We start from the raw sequence: 18,866 nt of genomic DNA, 5'->3' as shown, positions 1-18,866 counted from the left end.
AAGAACTCGGCAGCAAGCATCCACTTAATTTGCAGCGGAACAACAGGAAAAACCAAGAGTTGCACAGTTCCCACTCATCAGTTGTCTGTGTAAGGATCCGTTTACAAGGGCCGATCCGGTGCACTTGTAGATTGTTCACTGTGCATAGGCTGCCACTATTCTCAGCAGCACAAGTGCTATGCACTACCGACCATTTCTCCCAACGATCAAGCGGTTTGCTCACTCTTCAGGTGATTGACAACCTGTATAGACTGCTAGATTATCGTGAACGACGGTCCCTAGAGAGCGCTCATTCACCATAATCTTTCAGTGAAAATGCACCTCAAGGCTTTGTTCTTACCACGTGTGAACCATATGTTTATTTACTCCTGGAAAACCTGACAACCCCCTCCACATATGCCCAATACATCCATAAGGCTCTGTTTTTCCAATAGGAACCAACTGTTGGCCTTTCTCGGGCTCAAATATGTATATATTGTTAAACTTTATATTAACTTTTTTTTTTTTAATATTTTTATTATGCGAACCTACGTTGGGAAATTCTGTGAATAGATCTTATTGTATGGGCGTATTGGATGCTCCAGAGTAAGGGACAGTTTGTGTTTCTGTTTTCACTACTATTTAAACCTTCTAAAAACTCACATTTCCCCAATATGTGTAACATTAGGCGTGGAGCTAAGTTGTAAGGTCACATGTGTAACATATGGGGTGGAGCTAAGATGTTAGGTCATGTTCCAAAAGCGGTGTAGCTAACCTGTTGGGTCACCTGTAGTATGGGGTGGAGCTGAAACGCTGAGTCATGTGTGTGGCATTAGGGGTGGGGCTAACATGTTCGGTCACGTGTAATATGGGGTGGAGGTAACATGTTAGGTCATGTTCCAAAAGCGGTGGGGCTAACCTGTTGGGTCACATGTAGTATGGGGTGGAGTTAACATGTTGGGTCATGTGTAATATGGGGTGGAGCCAACATGTTGGGTCACGTGTAATATGGGGTGGAGCTAACACGTTGGGTCACATGTAATATGGGGTGGAGCTAACCTGTTGGGTCACGTGTAGTATGGGGTGGAGCTAAAATGTTCGGTCACGTGTAATATGGGGTGCAGCTAACATGCTGGGTCACGTGTGTGGCATTAGGGGTGGGGCTAACATGTTGGGTCACGTGTAATATGGGGTGCACCTACCATGTTGGGTCACGTGTAATATGGGGTTGAGCTAACATGTTGGGTCACGTGTAATATGGGGTGGAGCTAACCTGTTGGGTTACGTGTAATATGGGGTGGAGCTAACATGTTGGGTCACGTGTAATATGGGGTGGAGCTAACATGTTGGGTCACGTGTAATATGGGGTGGAGCTAACATGTTGGGTCACGTGTAATATGGGGTGGAGCTAACATTTTGGGTCACGTGTAATATGGGGTGGAGCTAACGTTGGGTCACGTGTAATATGGGGTGGAGCTAAGATGTTAGGTCATGTTCCAAAAGTGGTGGGGCTAACCTGTTGGGTCATGTGTAATATAGGGTGGAGCTAACACGCTGGGTCACGTGTGTGGCATTAGGGGTGGGGCTAACCTGTTGGGTCACATGTAATATGGGTGGAGCTAACATGTTGGGTCATGTGTAATATGGGATGGAGCTAACACGTTGGGTCACGTGTAATATGGGGTGCAGCTAACATGTTGGGTCATGTGTAATATGGGGTGCAGCTAACATGTTGGGTCATGTGTAATATGGGGTGCAGCTAACATGTTGGGTCACGTGTGTGGCATTAAGGGTGGGGCTAACCTGTTGGGTCACATGTAATATGGGTGGAGCTAACATGTTGGGTCATGTGTAATATGGGGTGGAGCTAACACGTTGGGTCACGTGTAATATGGGGTGGAGCTAACATGCTGGGTCACGTGTGTAACAAAGGGTGGAGCTAACATGCTGGGTCACGTGTGTAACAAAGGGTGGAGCTAATGTGGGTCATGTGTGTAACATAAGGGGTGGAGTTAGGTGACTGATTAACATTGTGCTGAGACTTGATGTTTGGAGCGGAGGCTATGGAGCTGGATTATGGTCCATTGACGCTGTCTGATGCGCAGTGTTAATTGACCACTGTCCAGATACATGTTTGCCAGTCGGCGGCTGTTTAATAGCAATCCCTTTTGAAATGTACACTGAACGATCAGTGTTAAATTTAGGGCATGTCAGCTGCCATTATTTTCGGCAGCCCAGGTCCTGTTTACATAGGATGATGCTCTGCCGAGAATGATGATCTTATGGGCAAATTTTACCCAACTGAGCATTTTGCTTGTTGTGACGGGTAGCCTGTGCACATGACACGATTCTCCGGAAACAAGCATTGCTAGAACCCTCATTCTCTAGGATTGTGCCCTGTAATTGCCCCTGTAGTGTCAACATGAGGTGCATACAGTTTCTCGAATAAGTCAAATGAATGGTTGACCCTGTAAGAGGAAACAAGACAGAGCCTTCAGTAAGGAGACCCCTCTGTGACATCCATATAGTGGGGTCTAGGGATAGGGGTGGTCTTGTTTGTAGATACTTTTAAATATTAAAAGTGAATGGAAGGCGCCCTGCATGTGTCAGCATCCTCGGCTCTGTCATCCACACACTTCTATAGGTCTGCCGCTTTCATGCCTCGTTTAATGCCCACAGCAGGCAGTCCTGTTCAAGGCTTGTTGGCCGTGATGTAGAAGGATGTCCTACGTCAGCCTCTCGTACATATCACACTCTATTCAAGACGTTAACAACCTGGCTGCTTCCGAGAACTGGAGGGAAAAAATATATTAGAGGCGCAGTGCTAGTTAAAAGAAATAATACCCAGAATTTTATATCCTTTCCAGGGGGTTTATGGTTGCTAGTGAGTTAAGTGAAATGTTAAGCTTTCAGCATTAAAGTGAGTGAAGAGCAGCACTTTGCTTAAGAAACAATTTTACATGTGTACTTTGCAATTGATGAGACATTTAAGCATCGACTGTAACTTATCTTCCCTTTAAGTCTCAAACACCTTGCAGCAGGCAGAGACCAACAATCACAAGCGGCAGAAGACTTTCTTAGTCAAAAAAATGAATTTTTTTTTCCCCTCTAAGAGTAAAATGTTACCTGTGATGTCTTGTCAGCGAGACGTGAGGGATTTACACCACTGGATTGAGGAAATATTTGCCGTTGACTTGTGTCAACATTGTCTTGATGCACACGCATGGCAGATGGGTTGGATTTTGCAGAGGCTATTTGCTGAAGGCCTCTATTATATTACTTTTTAAATCTGCTTTTGCTGGTTCAACAAGGACCTTACTGTGCTGGGGATTAACACATCTTGTACTGCGATTTTAGTTTGAGATTTTCTCATCAATCCACTATCTTTTAAAGGGCATTTCTTACTTCTTTACATCCACCTCGGTTAAAGAGACCTCGTCGGAGATTTTCAGGGAGGTTATAAAGTGAAAGAACTTCAATAGATGCATAGGCCATTATATTAAGATGGGGTTTAGCCATAAATTTAATTTTAGACCCAGATTACCGTACATTATTTTCAATTTAATGTGTTCAATTTTTACATACAATATATTTAATTATACCTCCTAGAGTTTTTGTATAGTTACGTACGTTATTCATTACCGTAGTTATATGTTTTAGTTTATATTGTATTTTAGTAATTTCCTTTCTTATATGTTTTTATTTTTAAATATGTATATATTTTTGCATGTATTCCATTTTGAATATTTATTTTTTTAGCATTTTATGTTGTAACATGACATTTTAATTTATTTTTAAGAAAATTCTCATCTCCAGATGAGTTTTTTTGTTTAATCAAACTGTTTTTTATTTAACCTCCTTTGGTCCAGCACGGAGTCTCTGCTGCTGTTCTGGGTGCCTGTTATTCTTTTGGAGCACTGACGTTACTTCAAGAACACTGCAGCCAGTCAGTGATCTTTGCGGCGCTTGATGTCTACTCGGTCTGAGCTGCTGAGCTCACTGATTTGTTGTAGTGCTGCCGACACGACGTCAACGCTGCAGACCATGCCAGACACCGAGAGCAGTGGTCGAGACTTCACAGATGACCCAGCAAGGGAAAGAAAAGAATAGGCTTCCTTCTTCTACTTCTTTCTTCTTCTTCTTTCTTCTATCTTCTTCTTTCATCTTCTTTTTTCTTCTTTCTCCTTTCTTCTCCTTATTTCTTCTTTCCTCTTCTTCTTCTCCTCCTTCTTCTTTCTTCTTCTCCTTCTCCTCTTCTCCTCCTGCACCTCATTATCATCATCATCACCATCATCCTCCTCCTCTTCCATTTCCTCCTCCTTTTTCTTCTTTCTTTTTCATCTTTTTCTTCTTCTTCTTTCTTCTTTCTTTTTCATCTTCTTCTTCTCCTTCCTTTCTTCTTCTTCTTCTTCTTCTTCTTCTTCTTCTTCTTCTTCTTCTTCTTCTTCTTCTTCTTCTTCTTCTTCTTTCTTCTTTCTTCTTCTTCTTCTTCTTCTTTCTTCCTTCTTCCTTCTTCCTTCTTCTTCTTTCTTCTTTCTTCTTTCTTCTTTCTTCCTTCTTCCTTCTTCCTTCTTCTTCTTTCTTCTTCTTCTTTCTTCTTTCTTCTTCTTCTTTCTTCCTTCTTCTTTCTTCTTCTTCTTTCTTCTTTCTTCTTTCTTCTTCTTCTTTCTTCTTTCTTTTTCATCTTCTTCTTCTCCTTCCTTTCTTCTTCTTCTTCTTCTTCTTCTTCTTCTTCTTCTTCTTCTTCTTCTTCTTCTTCTTCTTCTTCTTCTTCTTCTTCTTCTTCTTCTTCTTCTTCTTCTTCTTCTTTCTTCTTTCTTCCTTCTTCTTCTTTCTTCTTCTTCTTTCTTCTTTCTTCCTTCTTCCTTCTTCTTCCTTCTTCTTCTTTCTTCTTCTTCTTTCTTCTTTCTTCTTCTTTCTTTTTCTTCTTCTTCTTCTTCTTCTTCTTCTTCTTCCTTCTTCCTTCTTCCTTCTTCTTTCTTCTTTCTTCTTCTTTCTTTCTTCTTTCTCCCTCTCCTTCTTCCTTCTCCTTCTTCTTCTTTTTTCCCACCTGGTGACTGAGGTTTTCTGAAAACACCTTTTATAGAGGCCAGATATCTTGCAGTAAATTGAGGTGTTTATAATAGACTAATTAGAAAGCATCCTTTGTGGTAGCACTTACCCACCCTGCTTATCATTATCTAGGAGGTGACACAACTCACTAGTTGGGGCAGAAGGTTGGTGGTTGTCCTAGATTCACTTTTATTTTCTCTACCCCGTAGGGTTGCAATTGTAGAACATAATAAACTCTTACACTCGCCCTCCCCAGGTCGATTGCTGCCTTTTGGCCATTGCTCTGGTGTTGGCAGGCTGTATCGGTTACGTCACATTATAGTACGCATGGCCCCTGCAGTCAATCATTAGGTTCAACGGCTCTGCCTGTGTAGACAGCACAAACCACTGAAGCAAGTGATTGGCTGCAGTGGTCATGTGTGATGTAGTCATGACATCACGGCTGCAGCCTGTTCACAAAGAATGGAGAGGTAATGCTGGACCTGTAAGAATGAGTATGGAAGCTTTATTTCAACAGCTGCATCCCTATGTATAAGAATAAGAAAAATGTGTCTATACGTAAAATATTTCCCCTTTTGTGGCTCCGAAATCTGCTGGGCATTCTGGAATAAGCCTCTTTCTTAGTAGATATCTCCCCTTACATTGGGACCGTTGGACTATGTGACTGCCGCTTGTCTCGGGCTGCTGTTCTGATCACAGAAGTATTTTTGCGTGTTTCCTCCGGTGCTGCCGAAAAGCGAAGCAATATTTTTCTGCTCTATCCCCCCTCCTTCTTGGCATACATTATACCGCACATCACCTGCCAAGTGGTGAACTGTTGTAATATTTTACTAGGTGCCGCTCAAGATCTTCTCCGCCGAGCCTGTCACAGGAGAGATTATTTCAGCAGCTCGGCAGGCGCTCTGTGAACTTGTATGTACACAGTTAGCAGATTGAATAGCGGCTATTGATGTCCTGAATGAAGGCCTGACACAGAAGCAGTTCTTTGTTGTGTGAGTGGAGTAGCAATGGAAAGCAGTCGCAGGAAGGCTGCCCTTCTCAAACTTGCATGTTTTCAGCCCTGTTTTTTACTTCATTAAAGGTGACCATTCATCTTCAGCTAGTGCCTCCTACGACCCCTTCTATTATCACACAGATTCAAAGTGTGTGTACCATTTCCCCTTTTTTTAAAATTCTTTCAATGTCTATAAAATAAAGAATTCTCTGTGCAAACGGTCTGTGCTAAAATGCTAATTCTTTCTGTATAGTGATCCCATGCCATGCTGAACTCAACTAAAAGAAATAAAAAAACAAACAAACCCATGCTCAGTCAGATATAATGTAATCAACTCGACTCACTTGTCCCATTTCTAACTAACCTACAGACGAGCATTTGTTTCTGATAAACGGGCTGCAAACACTCATTCGTCAAGGGGAAATAATTTTTAAGCCTGCTTTAAAAATTAACATTCTTGACAGTCCAGGATCTGCGCCACCAAGAACAATGATGGTCTATGCACACAGAATGATCTTTGATTGATCTTTGTGTTTGCATGGAAAGTGTGATCAGCTTGTCTAAACAACGGGCAATCAACAAACATGTAACGGATCGGTGGTAGTTCAACATCGGCTAGTGTATACCCGCCTTAAAGAGAATCTTGTCGGCGGGACTTCACCCCCTAAACTATTCATATACACATGTAGCTCTTTCCAAGACAACACACTGAGATAGAACAACCATTCCTAAATGGGTTAAAAATATATTTTTATTTAAACAATTTCAAAATTACGATAATGGTCATATAGATATGTACCAATAAATAGAGCACAAGAGGGGATACATAGAAACAGGGACAGGAAAAAGGTGGGAACACCTGGAAGTAGCAAAGCAATCTGTAAATACAACACCAGTATCCGTTGCCTATTCCCAAAAGGAATATTAAGTGCCTATACATAGAGAGCATCAATATATTTATAAATAAAGGGCATGCTCTGTAAACATAATGAGCCTCAAAGTTGGATTACACACAAGTATCCCTTTAAATAACAGGGACCAAAGGTAATAAGACAAAGGGTAACATATTCCGGACCATAGGTCCTGCTAATAAAACCAGGTATAGGCAATACATAACAAAAGTCAAATATAGCAATGCATATTTACTACAGAGTGTAGGTATCCAGGTGTCCACCACACCCGACGTACATTTTGCTCTGAAAGCTTCGTCCAGGTCTTTCAAAGACAAGTCCAGCAATACATCCTCCATTATTCAGAAATCAGCATTTGAACTGATATTCAAATGAGGCTGAAAGGCTACAGTAGAACTAAAGCATCTGTCACTCCAGCTCTATTTCCCACCCAGCACTGCCTCCCCCTGGTTGATTGACTGCTCCTTTGCACAGCACAGGGTCTGTCAGGCGGGAATAGAGCTGGAGTGACCAAAGCTTCAGGTCTATAATAATAATAGTCTTTATATAGCGCTAGCATATTCCCCAGCGCTTTACACACATTATCATCGCTGTCCCCGATGGGGCTCACAATCTAAATTCCCTATCAGTATGTCTTTGGAATGTTGGAGGAAACCGGAGTACCCGGAGGAAACCCACGCAAACACGGAGAGAACATACAAACTCTTTGCAGATGTTGTCCTGGGTGGGGTTTGAACCCAGGACTCCAGCGCTACAAGGCTGCACAAATAGTTCTTCAGTCTCATTTACATATCAATTCAAATGTTCATTTCTCAGTAATTGAGGAAAGGATTGGCCTCAAAAAAAGTTATTGCTGGACTTTTCTTTTGAAAGAACTACATGCGCATATGGGGGTGACAAAATCACCTTTAATACATGACTCCATCTTCAGACTACACAGTTTGTAGTCTGTAACCATGGAAACACATACTGTAGTTCTCCATTGGACCTGAAGACACTAGTCAGGAGGAGATTTTTATTCAGGGATTTTTGCAAAGTTGCCTCCTGTTGAAATCTGATGACGGAGACGCTTTAAAGTACTTCAATCATAATTAAATGGATCTTACACCTGATGAGGCTGGGGAACTTACTTAGAAAATCCTTTACAGAATGGCTATGTGATCATTTTGGAAAAATCTTTCCCCTGATATTAAGATGAGTCGTGTAGTTGTGTTGGTGCATGCCCTTTACAACCCCCAACCTGTTTTGAAGCCCCCTTCTCTATTCTAGCACTGCAATCCACGCCCCCCAAGTTATTTTTTTTGCACAGTCGTGTCCTGGGCAACCATTTTTTTTCCGGGACGTCAGCCAGCTCCATGTATTTGAATGTGATCATGCTGCAGTTCCCTGCACATTGAATGGCGCTGCATTACTGTGTAGGGAAAAGCAGTGCTGTGGTCCTGTTATTCCCGGAATTGGGGCCACAGCTGCCCAACGCTTACCAGTCACAGTGGTGCCTGCCGAGTCTGAGCACAGAACAAGAATAACCCTTTAAATCAACATTATCGTGAAACCAGATACTTGATTCTCCTCCGTTTAGCGGTAAAGTCCGCAATCATTTAAAAGCCTGCAGGTTTCAGCCACAAAATCATTTCCCCAATTTGACCTCCGTACTTCTAAGATGTAATGCGTCCTTATAAGCCTAAGTGGTACTTGTTAATGAGATGAGATTTCCTACTTTTTAACTTTCTTCCATAAATGTTCAGTGGAGCGTGGACTTCAAAGCAAATTCTGCTCTATAATTGATCAGAAGATGATTAGCAAATTACGAGCAACTTCTGGTGCAATCGGCAATAATAGGCGCGTCTTTAGCGTTTGATGGAAAGCTGGCTGGTAGCGGTTGCCGCAGAAATGAAGGTTATCTTACTAACTTGTTACTGGCTCGTGAATCCCTAGACATTTCTGTGCTTGGCTTCTTTTATCACGTGGCATCCTAACTGTATCAAGACGAATGGTACTTGTATTCCTCCCGGCCTGTCTCTCCAGCTTATTGAATGACTATAAAGACAGATCTGCAGTGAATACTGACAGGCTGATATATATATATATATATATATATATATATATATATATATATATATATATATATATATATATATATATATATATATATATATATATACAGATCTCCTCCTCAGTAGGACACATACATACTGTATGCCCTGTGACACAGTGACTGGTTGATTATGGAAAAAATACACGGTCCCATTGTTTCCCCTTTATGCTTTTATCTGGCAATGAAGCATTATATGGTGCCCTGTGAAATCAGTGCGTCATCTTTATAATATTTTCATGATCCTTTTAGGAAGGTCTCAAAAAGAGAACTTCACTTTCAGGGCTGCGGAGAGTCGATAAACCAAACCTCCGACTCCTCAATTTTCCTGACTCCATTACTTCGGCTCCACAGCATGGCCTCACTACTGAGCATATACGTAAAGTGCAGCACAGATTCATCTCCGTTAAAAGCCCAGATCCTTAGATCAGGAACAGACATTTATAGGACATTTCATAACCTTTCCAAATTCTTATGAATTTTTTTTACAGCACATCCTGCATTAAACTGCTGTACCCAGTTTTTTGTTATATATTTTAGTAGTTGGTCGATTTTATACAGACTCCAACTCTGATTCCACCAAAATGGACACAGACTCCACAGCCATGCTCAATTGTCTGATATGTTAAGTATTTTCTGCTATCATTTGGCTGCATTTAGAGGAAACCTATAGCACGTGCCCTAAAAATTCTATAATCCAAAGTTATACTTCCAGTTTTTTTTTTAAATACCAATCAAGTATCACATTACAAGATTTCAAAGGTGTCTGCACTAACAGTTTCCCCAATTTGTTCTATAGTAGTTCTTCTGTAGGATGGAACCAGGTGGGCTAGCCTTCACTCCCCATGCTCATTTGTAAACCATCGGTGGTAATCGCTTTGGTGCTGGTTTACCAGTTGTCATTTCTTGCACCACTTTTGCTAGGTCCTAATCATTGCATACCAAAAAATGCCCCACAAGATTTAGGAATAACCATTTAACCATTGTCAGGATAACTCACGCTTGCCCATTTTTCTTGCTTCCAACACATCAATTTCAAGAACCGACAGCTCACTGGTTGCATAACATACGGTGCTATGGAGTTATGAAAATGTCCTATAAATGTCTGTTCTGTTCCTGATCTAAAGATCTGGGCTTATAGTGGAGATGAATCTGTGCTGCGCTTTCTATACATGCTCAGTAGTGAGGCAGCGCTGTGGAGTCGGAGGTTTGGCCTAATGACTCCACATCCCTGTTAACTTAGACCCTTGACTTTGTGCGAGTGCATGATCCTACATGCCGTATCTGCTGCAGAATTGAAAAGGTGCAGATCTACTGTACATATCACCCTTTTCATCCTTTGAGTATTCACCCTGTGGGAACAAGCCCTTTTAAAGGGGTTGTCCACTACAAGACAACCCATAAACGAGCCTTGTTCTCTGTATACACTCCCCTCCCATCCTGAAAGACTGGCGGGAGACTTTGCGCCGAGTATTGCTGAGCAGCCCAGTCTGGGAGGTTTTTTCACCCCTGTCTCTTCAAGCAGATTAATAAGCCCTTGTGCATTAGTGGATCACTCCTTTTAGTAAATTGGATTGGATGGCACTATTATGGGCATTCACCTTGCTCCATACCTTTCTACTGGTCGACACATAGACCCCACAGATTACCTGTCTTGATGTGATAAATATGAAGATACTTAAAGGTGCACATTCCCTTCAGTTCTCTGCCTTTATATGAATGTATTGGACTCCGCAGGTGTTATTACTTTCTTTTCTTCCCTCTCTTTCGCTTAAAAATTTGCATATCTGCAGCGAAGGTTTGTTTTCTGATCAGAAAAGCAGTCTATAATCTTCTCTTTATAAATCCCAGTGTCTGAGATGGTGATTTGAAGGCACCCCGTGTACCAGTTTCATATTTAATGAAATGGGTCTAGCTTAAATAAGATACTAACACAATCCTTAGATCCGTGCAAAGGAGAGCTTATGATCTTCCTATGCATCAAAGGATGCAATCTGCTGGTTTTTCCCATCTTACATCTTTGAAATTCTCTCCCAGTTAGGCGAGCAGAACAGCCAGAGCACGAGTTCAGCAGTTATGTTTTTAGTGTGCACCGAGCTCTATCATTATTTTCTCACTTATTTTATTTTTTGTCTTCTAGTCCTCCCACCCCACCAAGGCCGCAGATGCCAAAGGTGGACAAAATGCAATTTAAATGCCACCAAAGTGAGAAACACAAGAAGATTTTTTTTTTTTTTAATAGAATGTGTTTTTTATTGCTTTTTCATTTTTATTTTACACTTTTTACTATTAGCATGCTTTACTGGTCACGGATAGTGTTGCATATTAAAATGACCTTGCTTTTAATACGGAGGTGATTCTCCTATCAATTTTTAAAGTGGAAACATGAAATATTAACACACAGCACGGCCGTTGTGTTCTACGATGTTATTCCCTAATCCAGTCACAGCACTAACAAGGGGAAGCGGCTCTGCGCGCCTTCATCCGGTGATTGTTTATCCTTATGACCTGCTTGCTTACTGAATGTCTAATGTGTCCTCCCACTGATTTATCTAGACCTATACACATGACACATGGCAAATGATACCCCACGTATGTACGCGTGCTATCCTACAGATGCACGTGACATGAAGCGGACGTCTATCGCACATAGGCACAACCCTGATCTATACAGAAGATACGTATACACAGGGGTGTGTGCAAAAAAAAAAAAAGTTTCAACGTATTGGTGATTTTGAGACTTTTTTTTTCGTGACACATACTTTATGTGGTGGTAAATGTGGATCGATATGTTTTTATTATTATAAAAATTGACATTTGAAAAAAAAAAATGTTCCAAAAATTAGTAATTGTCATTTGTGCAAGATCAAGTAGTAAGGACAGGCGGGATCAATGCTACTGATACAATAACATGTGTATGCAAACGCTATGCTATGGTTTACTTTAGAATCACAAACTCCATCCTAGGGGTCATAGGAGATAAATGCCCGATTGGTGAGGGTCTGAATGCTAAACGAGGTCCCATGTATATGTAGCAGTGGCGTCCATGGGAGCTGTAGCGTACGTGTCTGACCACTGCTGCCAAAGACCGTGAAAAGAGCGGCGCTCTCGCACAATTCTGCTACTTTTACGCCTGTGACATGGGAGCCCATGTGGTCAGATCTTCAGCGATCGTACATGTGATACCCATCCTGATGAGGTTCTCTGACTAGTGTCTATACAAGTAGCGTTGCCTACATTTACTCCTCAGGTTTTTAGAGTAGTAATTGGTCTCCGCTCACTTCTGCATCGGGAGGTGTCCGGGGAGATCACATCCACAGTGCCGCCTCGTGTATTGTGCTCCTGTCTAGTGATGAGCGAATATACTGGCTACTCGAGATTTCTCGAGCACTCTCGGGGGTCCTCCCAAGTATTTTTTAGTGCTCGTAGATTTAGTTTTTCTTGCCGCAGCTGAATGATTTACATCTGTTAGCCAGCATAAGTACATGTGGGGGTTGCCTGGTTTGCTAGGGAATCCCCACATGTACTTATGCTGGCTAACAGATGTAAATCATTCAGCTGCGGCATGAAAAACGAAATCTTCGAGCACTAAAAAATACTCGGTGGACCCCCGAGCCTGCGCGAGAAATCTCGAGTAACGAGTATTTTCGCTCATCACTACTCCTGTCCCATTCATTAGGATATGTACCCGGTGATGTGACATCACCGACCCCGCTCACCGTCTGAACCAAATTACCCTTTACGGTCCCCCCCTAATAAAATGAATATATTACCGTTAACCCCACCAAGTCACCCGTGCCGGCCTCATTCTGGAGATGTGAACGTGCCGCTATGATTACTTTTCTTCTGTGACCATATGTAAAAAAAATGTTCCCACAGTCCACTGAAATGGCTTCCCAGCCGTAACGTAATAAGTGTTCTGCCTTGATTTGATAGAACTTTCGAATTGAAGTAATTATTTAATTTTTCAATTTTACTTAACATGGTTTATTATCACCGAATTAAATGCTTTAAGAAATAACGCAGAATCTGCCTGTGAAATACAAGTAGAAATGAAGTTAAAGCGGGCAGTAATTGAATGAGTCCTTTCTATAATTCTGCTCTGTAATTCTATTATGCTTCCGCCTCATACGTCGCAGCCTGTCCTTTATCCCCACTGTGCAAACGGACTACAAGTCCCAGCGTGTACTTAATGGTCTGTGTATCTGTGTCATAATAAAGGGGTTCTATTGGGGCACACTCAAGATATATATTATGGGTTATCCGGAACTTTTATATTGATGGCCTATCAATACCAGATTGGCGGGGAATCTGCACCCTCGCCGATCAACTTGTTCCCGGTGACGGCGGACAGATATGCTTAGTTGTGGCGCGGGACAGCAAAGCTCCATCAGTTGTGTAGTGGCCACAACTGGGTACTGCAGATCCAGCACTATTCAATATTTAAATAATGGACAACCCCTTTGACTATTTGAAGACATGGTATATGTCATGGTAAATAACCCAATGTAGTTGTCGTCCATGGTGGCCGCCACTTGCACACTTGGATTGGGGAGCTGTTCCCATATACATTAGTGGATTGCGGATTGTCCATCCTTAATATAAGCTTTCACAGGTAGGAGCTTCAGGTTACGTGTCTGAGTCGTCACCTTGAAGTTCTTTGACCTTGAGCCTTTTTTTATTTGTAGTAGAGGGGGCACATATATATGTTAAGTGTTGGTAGTAATAGGATTTCTATGGAATTCGTTAATGACGTTGCTGGCGATAAGAGCAGCTTTGTGCTTCGTCTGTTTAATGTCCCCATGTATTGAAGTCTTGTGATTACACAGGAGTCGCCCGTATCGAGCTCTGATTCACCCAGAAAACGATAACCCCATTTAACGAATCTTAATCTGCCTTGATTGAGCCAAAAAGGAGAACTGCGGCCGCTGATAGAGTAACACGTGCATTGATAATTGGAAGGCTTGTTGACATTCCTATAGATAAGCAGAACAATCTATTAACATCGGCGCAGCCATTGCTTCCCCCGCACGAGGCTCACGAGGACCCTAGTGTGAGCCGGAGTTTGTGGCACGCCGTGGTCCCCGCTGTGAAGGGCACGAAGCAAGGGTAATTTTACCTATTCTGCATTGAGAGATTAGGATGCTAATGTGAGCAGATAAGACTATAAGAATCGAAGTGCACGCAGGTTATTCTCAGTGACTCCAGCCCCGCTCAATGTGAATGCACTATGTTGTCTGAATTTGTTATGAGCCATCAGCTGAACATCTATTTTTTTTCTCGACTGACTGAAGGGAATGTTGGTGTCTGAACCCCATTGACTTCTTTCTTACAGTTTACAGTCTCATGTGGCTAATATTTAGGGCTGTATCACGAGGGCGGATGCAGGAAGAGCTGGGGGAATCGGCTGTTTATACTGCCTATGTACAGTACAGACCAAAAGTTTGGACACACCTTCTCATTGAAAGATTTTTCTGTATTTTCATGAGTATGAAAATTGTACATTCACAGTGAAGGCATCAGAACTGTGAATTAACACGTGGAATTATATACTTAACAAAAAAGTGTGAAACAACTGAAAGTATGTCTTATATTCTAGGTTCTTCATAGTAGCCACCTTTTGCTTTGATGACTGCTTTGCACACTCTTGACATTCTCTTGATGAGCTTCAAGAGGTAGTCACCAGGAATGGTCTTCCAACAATCTTGAAGGGACTTGGGGACACTTTCAAAGTTTGCCCAATTTTTCGGACTGACTGACCTTCATTTCTGAAAGTAATGATGGCCACTCGTTTTTCTTTACTTAGCTGCTTTTTTTCTTGCCATAATACAAATTCTAACAGTCTATTCAGTGGGACTATCAGCTGTGTAGCCACCAGACTTCTGCACAACACAACTGATGGTCCCAACCCCATTTATGAGGCAAGAAATCCCACTTATGAAACCTGACAGGACACATCTGTGAAGTGAAACCATTCCCGCTGACTACCTCTTGAAGCTCATCAAGAGAATGCCAAGAGTGTGCAAAGCAGTCATCAAAGCAAAAGGTGGCTACTTTGAAGAACCTAGAATATAAGACATAATTTCAGCAGTTTCACACATTTGTTAAGTATGTAATTCCACATGTGTTAATTCATAGTTTTGGTGCCTTCAGTGTGAATGTACAATTTTCATAGTCATGAAAATACAGAAAAATCTTTTAATGAGGTGTGTCCAAACTTTTGGTCTGTACTGTAGGTAGATCTATAGATATTGTACATAGGGGCAGTATTATAGTAGTTATGTTCGTATACATAGGGCCGTATTATAGTAGTTATATTCTTGTACATAGGGGCAGTATTATAGTAGTTATGTTCGTATACATAGGGCCGTATTATAGTAGTTATATTCTTGTACATAGGAGCCGTATTATAGTAGTTATATTCTTGTACATAGGAGCAGTATTATAGTAGTTATATTGTACATAGGAGCAGTATTATAGTAGTTATATTCTTGTACATAGGAGCAGTATTATAGTAGTTATATTCTTGTACATAGGGGCAGTATTATAGTAGTTATATTCTTGTACATAGGGGCAGTATTATAGTAGTTATATTCTTGTACATAGGAGCAGTATTATAGTAGTTATATTCTTGTACATAGGAGCAGTATTATAGTAGTTATATTCTTGTACATAGGAGCAGTATTATAGTAGTTATATTCTTGTACATAGGGGCAGTATTATAGTAGTTATATTCTTGTACAAAGGAGCAGTATTATAGTAGTTATATTCTTGTACATAGGGGCAGTATTATAGTAGTTATATTCTTGTACATAGGGGGCAGTATTATAGTAGTTATATTCTAGTATATAGGGGCAGTTTTTAGTAGTTATGTTCTAGTATATAGGGCAGTATTATAGTAGTTGTTCTACATGCACAGCAAGGGGTAACAATGAGCATTTTAAAAAGGCATTATGTGGTACAAAGGACATGAAATCTGACTCTGCCGGAAGATATGATTTGGGTTAACAATTTGCAATTTATTGATACATTATGTTCTGTGCTATGAATGCATTTGTTGTTGCTTGAGTTCTATATTTGGGATATTCAGTGCTATATGGATTCACAGCAGGTGAAGGGCAGTGCTCCACCTCATCTGCTCAGTCCACCTTTTGTTTAGTCTAAATCCTCATTTAACTGTGGCAGGTTTAGGTTCATTTATTGTTGATTTTCCCACTGCCACTGCTGTGCTTTAGATTAATATATTGAAGATTAAGAAGCAATTGTTTGGCGGTATTCTACTCTATCAGGTCCTCGGAGGTATGAGCGCTATACTGGCTCCTTTGCTATTGAACTTTGTATTCAAAAGCTCTAACTACTTTCCATCAGGCGGAACAATCATTTCTGTTATTGCTGGATATAACACTGGCCTAGGCAGCTTGACTTGGGTTTGAAATAGTAATGGTATGCCACATTAATGGTGGATTTATCATTAATCGACTTCACAAAATAGCAGCAAATTCACAATAGTCACGACCCTAGTAAGCTGCTGAAGTTTAGAGGTCTGCAATTTATGCAGCAAGTTGTTTCACTTGGATTGGCTCTTTGTATTTATTGAGAATTTTATATATTTCTATTAATTTTCTTTTTAGTAGTATTTTATTATTGTTATTAGGGTATTATTACGGTATTATTATTACGGTATTATTATTATCATTATTATTATTTGACTTAACAATTGTTTTCCTTTTATTTGTTATATGCATTTCCATCTTTATTTTTTAAAGTCATAAGACCCCAAATAACCACAGCTCCTCCATCTGTTTTACAGAGTTCATGTTCCTGACCGTCCTTTTGGATTTCTTTTTAATATTGTGTGACTCCTCCATCCTTGATTCCCTGACCTGCATTGCCTTGGTAACCATTTCATTTGTTTTACATTTAATTTGTCATTTAGTTTTTTTTTTTATAATATGTTAGTAATAATCACCTTCATTTTATTATTCTGTTTGTGTCATTTTTGCTTTTCTCTGAAATAATTTTATTGTTACATTTGAATTAATTTTTTTGCTTTTTAATAAAAAAATAAAAAAAATAAAGTTTAATTTTTTTTCTGTTTTTTTTTTTTTCCCCATCGTTAAATTATGTTTATTTTCTTTCAGTCAAGGTCATTTGAAGTGTTGTTGAAACAGTCTGAATGTGCTTGAAATAGTTTGACCCCAAATTTAGCTGGTTTCGAAGAGATAATTGGTTTTAGACTTCTTTCACACCAAAACAAATGCATAAAATGTCAATAAAAAAAGTTAACGTTAAATATATTGTCATTTAAAAAGATTGTCATCCGAAAACGACATAATTTTTTAACTAAGATTTTTATGTACCGTACTTTTTTTTAAGTGTTTGATTTTTCATGTCACTTTCTTTATAAGCCTCTTTCTGTGATCTGCCTTTTCGCATTCTGGTAGAATGGGTCACTTTCTCATTGGACGTGAACAGACTTCTGTCTTCACCTTGGGTTTGTATTGTTAGGGCTCCCACTATCTAAGGCGATGTTCACAAATTGCATTGTTGCTGCGTTTTTGTTTTTTCTCAGGTAAAACCTGCTCTCTTGGCAGTAAAGAAGCTGCTTACAAAAAGCAGGTATTGCTGGCTTTTTTCTTCGTTTTTTTGCTGCATTTTTCAGGATCCCAAAGATCAGCTTTGCTTCCACAACAGAAGCACGAACAATGCAATTTGTTAGGTCACCAATGCAAAACATATGTGAAATGATAAAACCATTTTGGAAAAAAAGGGTCAATTTGGTCAAATTATTTAGTGGGAAAAATGTTTCTATTTCTGAAAAAAATGGTGACTATTCCGAACAAAAAAGATAACATGAGTTCATGAAAAAATGCACAATTACAAACGTAACAGCCAGGAAAGTTGAATTGGTCTGAAATAGTTTACCTAAGAAATTGACAGAGCATTGAGTTAGTAGGACACTGCTTACTTTCTCACCTTGGTCAGCCCTTGAGTTGTTCAGGTATTGTTCAATTTCACACCTTGATCAGCCAATAATTACTTTACCACATGAATAATTTAATTAAACTGTACTAGTCCTAATTGCCATCCTCAGGTGAGGAGACCAAGATATGGTGGTTTAAGCTTGGGAAAATCTCAAGTGTGCAAATCGCTCACAAGTCTGTAGTCACTTAGGGTACAAATCTGCAGTCACTCTAAGGCCGGACAACACTTTTTTATTTATGTCCAGACCAGAGCATTCACGGAAAACACTTCTGTGTAAGTCCGTCTATTCTGGGGAACCTACATACATGTGGCATGGTATGAGCAAGTAAAATAAATAACAAACGGGAAGGAAGAAAATAGTATTAGGCCTAATGTCCAATGAGAAAATTGAAAGTTCTTGGTATTATTAATTATTATTATTAACCCCTTCATGACCGGGGGATTTTTCGTTTTTCCGTGTTCGTTTTTAGCTCCCCTCCTTCCCAGAGCCATAACTTTTTTATTTTTCCGTCAATTTGGCCATGTGAGGGCTTATTTTTTGCGGGACGAGTTGTACTTTTGAACGACATCATTGGTTTTAGCATGTCGTGTACTAGAAAACGGGAAAAAAATTCCAAGTGCGGTGAAATTGCAAAAAAAGTGCAATCCCACATTGGTTTTTTGTTTGGCTTTTTTGCTAGGTTCACTAAATGCTAAAAATGACCTGCCATTATGATTCTCCAGGTCATTACGAGTTCATAGACACCAAACATGACTAGGTTATTTTTTATCTAAGTGGTGAAAAAAAATTCCAAACTTTGCTAAAAAAAAAAAAAAAAAAAAATTGCGCCATTTTCCGATACTCATAGCGTCT

At 40.2% G+C, this 18,866-nt stretch overlaps 1 protein-coding gene across 8 annotated transcripts in view; it reads left to right on the top strand.

Moving 5' to 3' along the window:
• The window catches only part of CAMTA1 (calmodulin binding transcription activator 1), a 2,164,810-nt gene that overhangs the window by 26,257 nt on the left and 2,119,687 nt on the right, over positions 1-18,866 (top strand). The gene's annotated exons all lie outside the window — the stretch shown is intronic.

The sequence above is a fragment of the Ranitomeya imitator genome, chromosome 10, assembly GCF_032444005.1.
Source record: "Ranitomeya imitator isolate aRanImi1 chromosome 10, aRanImi1.pri, whole genome shotgun sequence".
Classification (NCBI taxonomy): Eukaryota; Metazoa; Chordata; class Amphibia; order Anura; family Dendrobatidae; genus Ranitomeya; species Ranitomeya imitator.
Note: the sequence above shows the minus strand (reverse complement) of the source record. Positions and strands in the feature narration are given on the sequence as shown.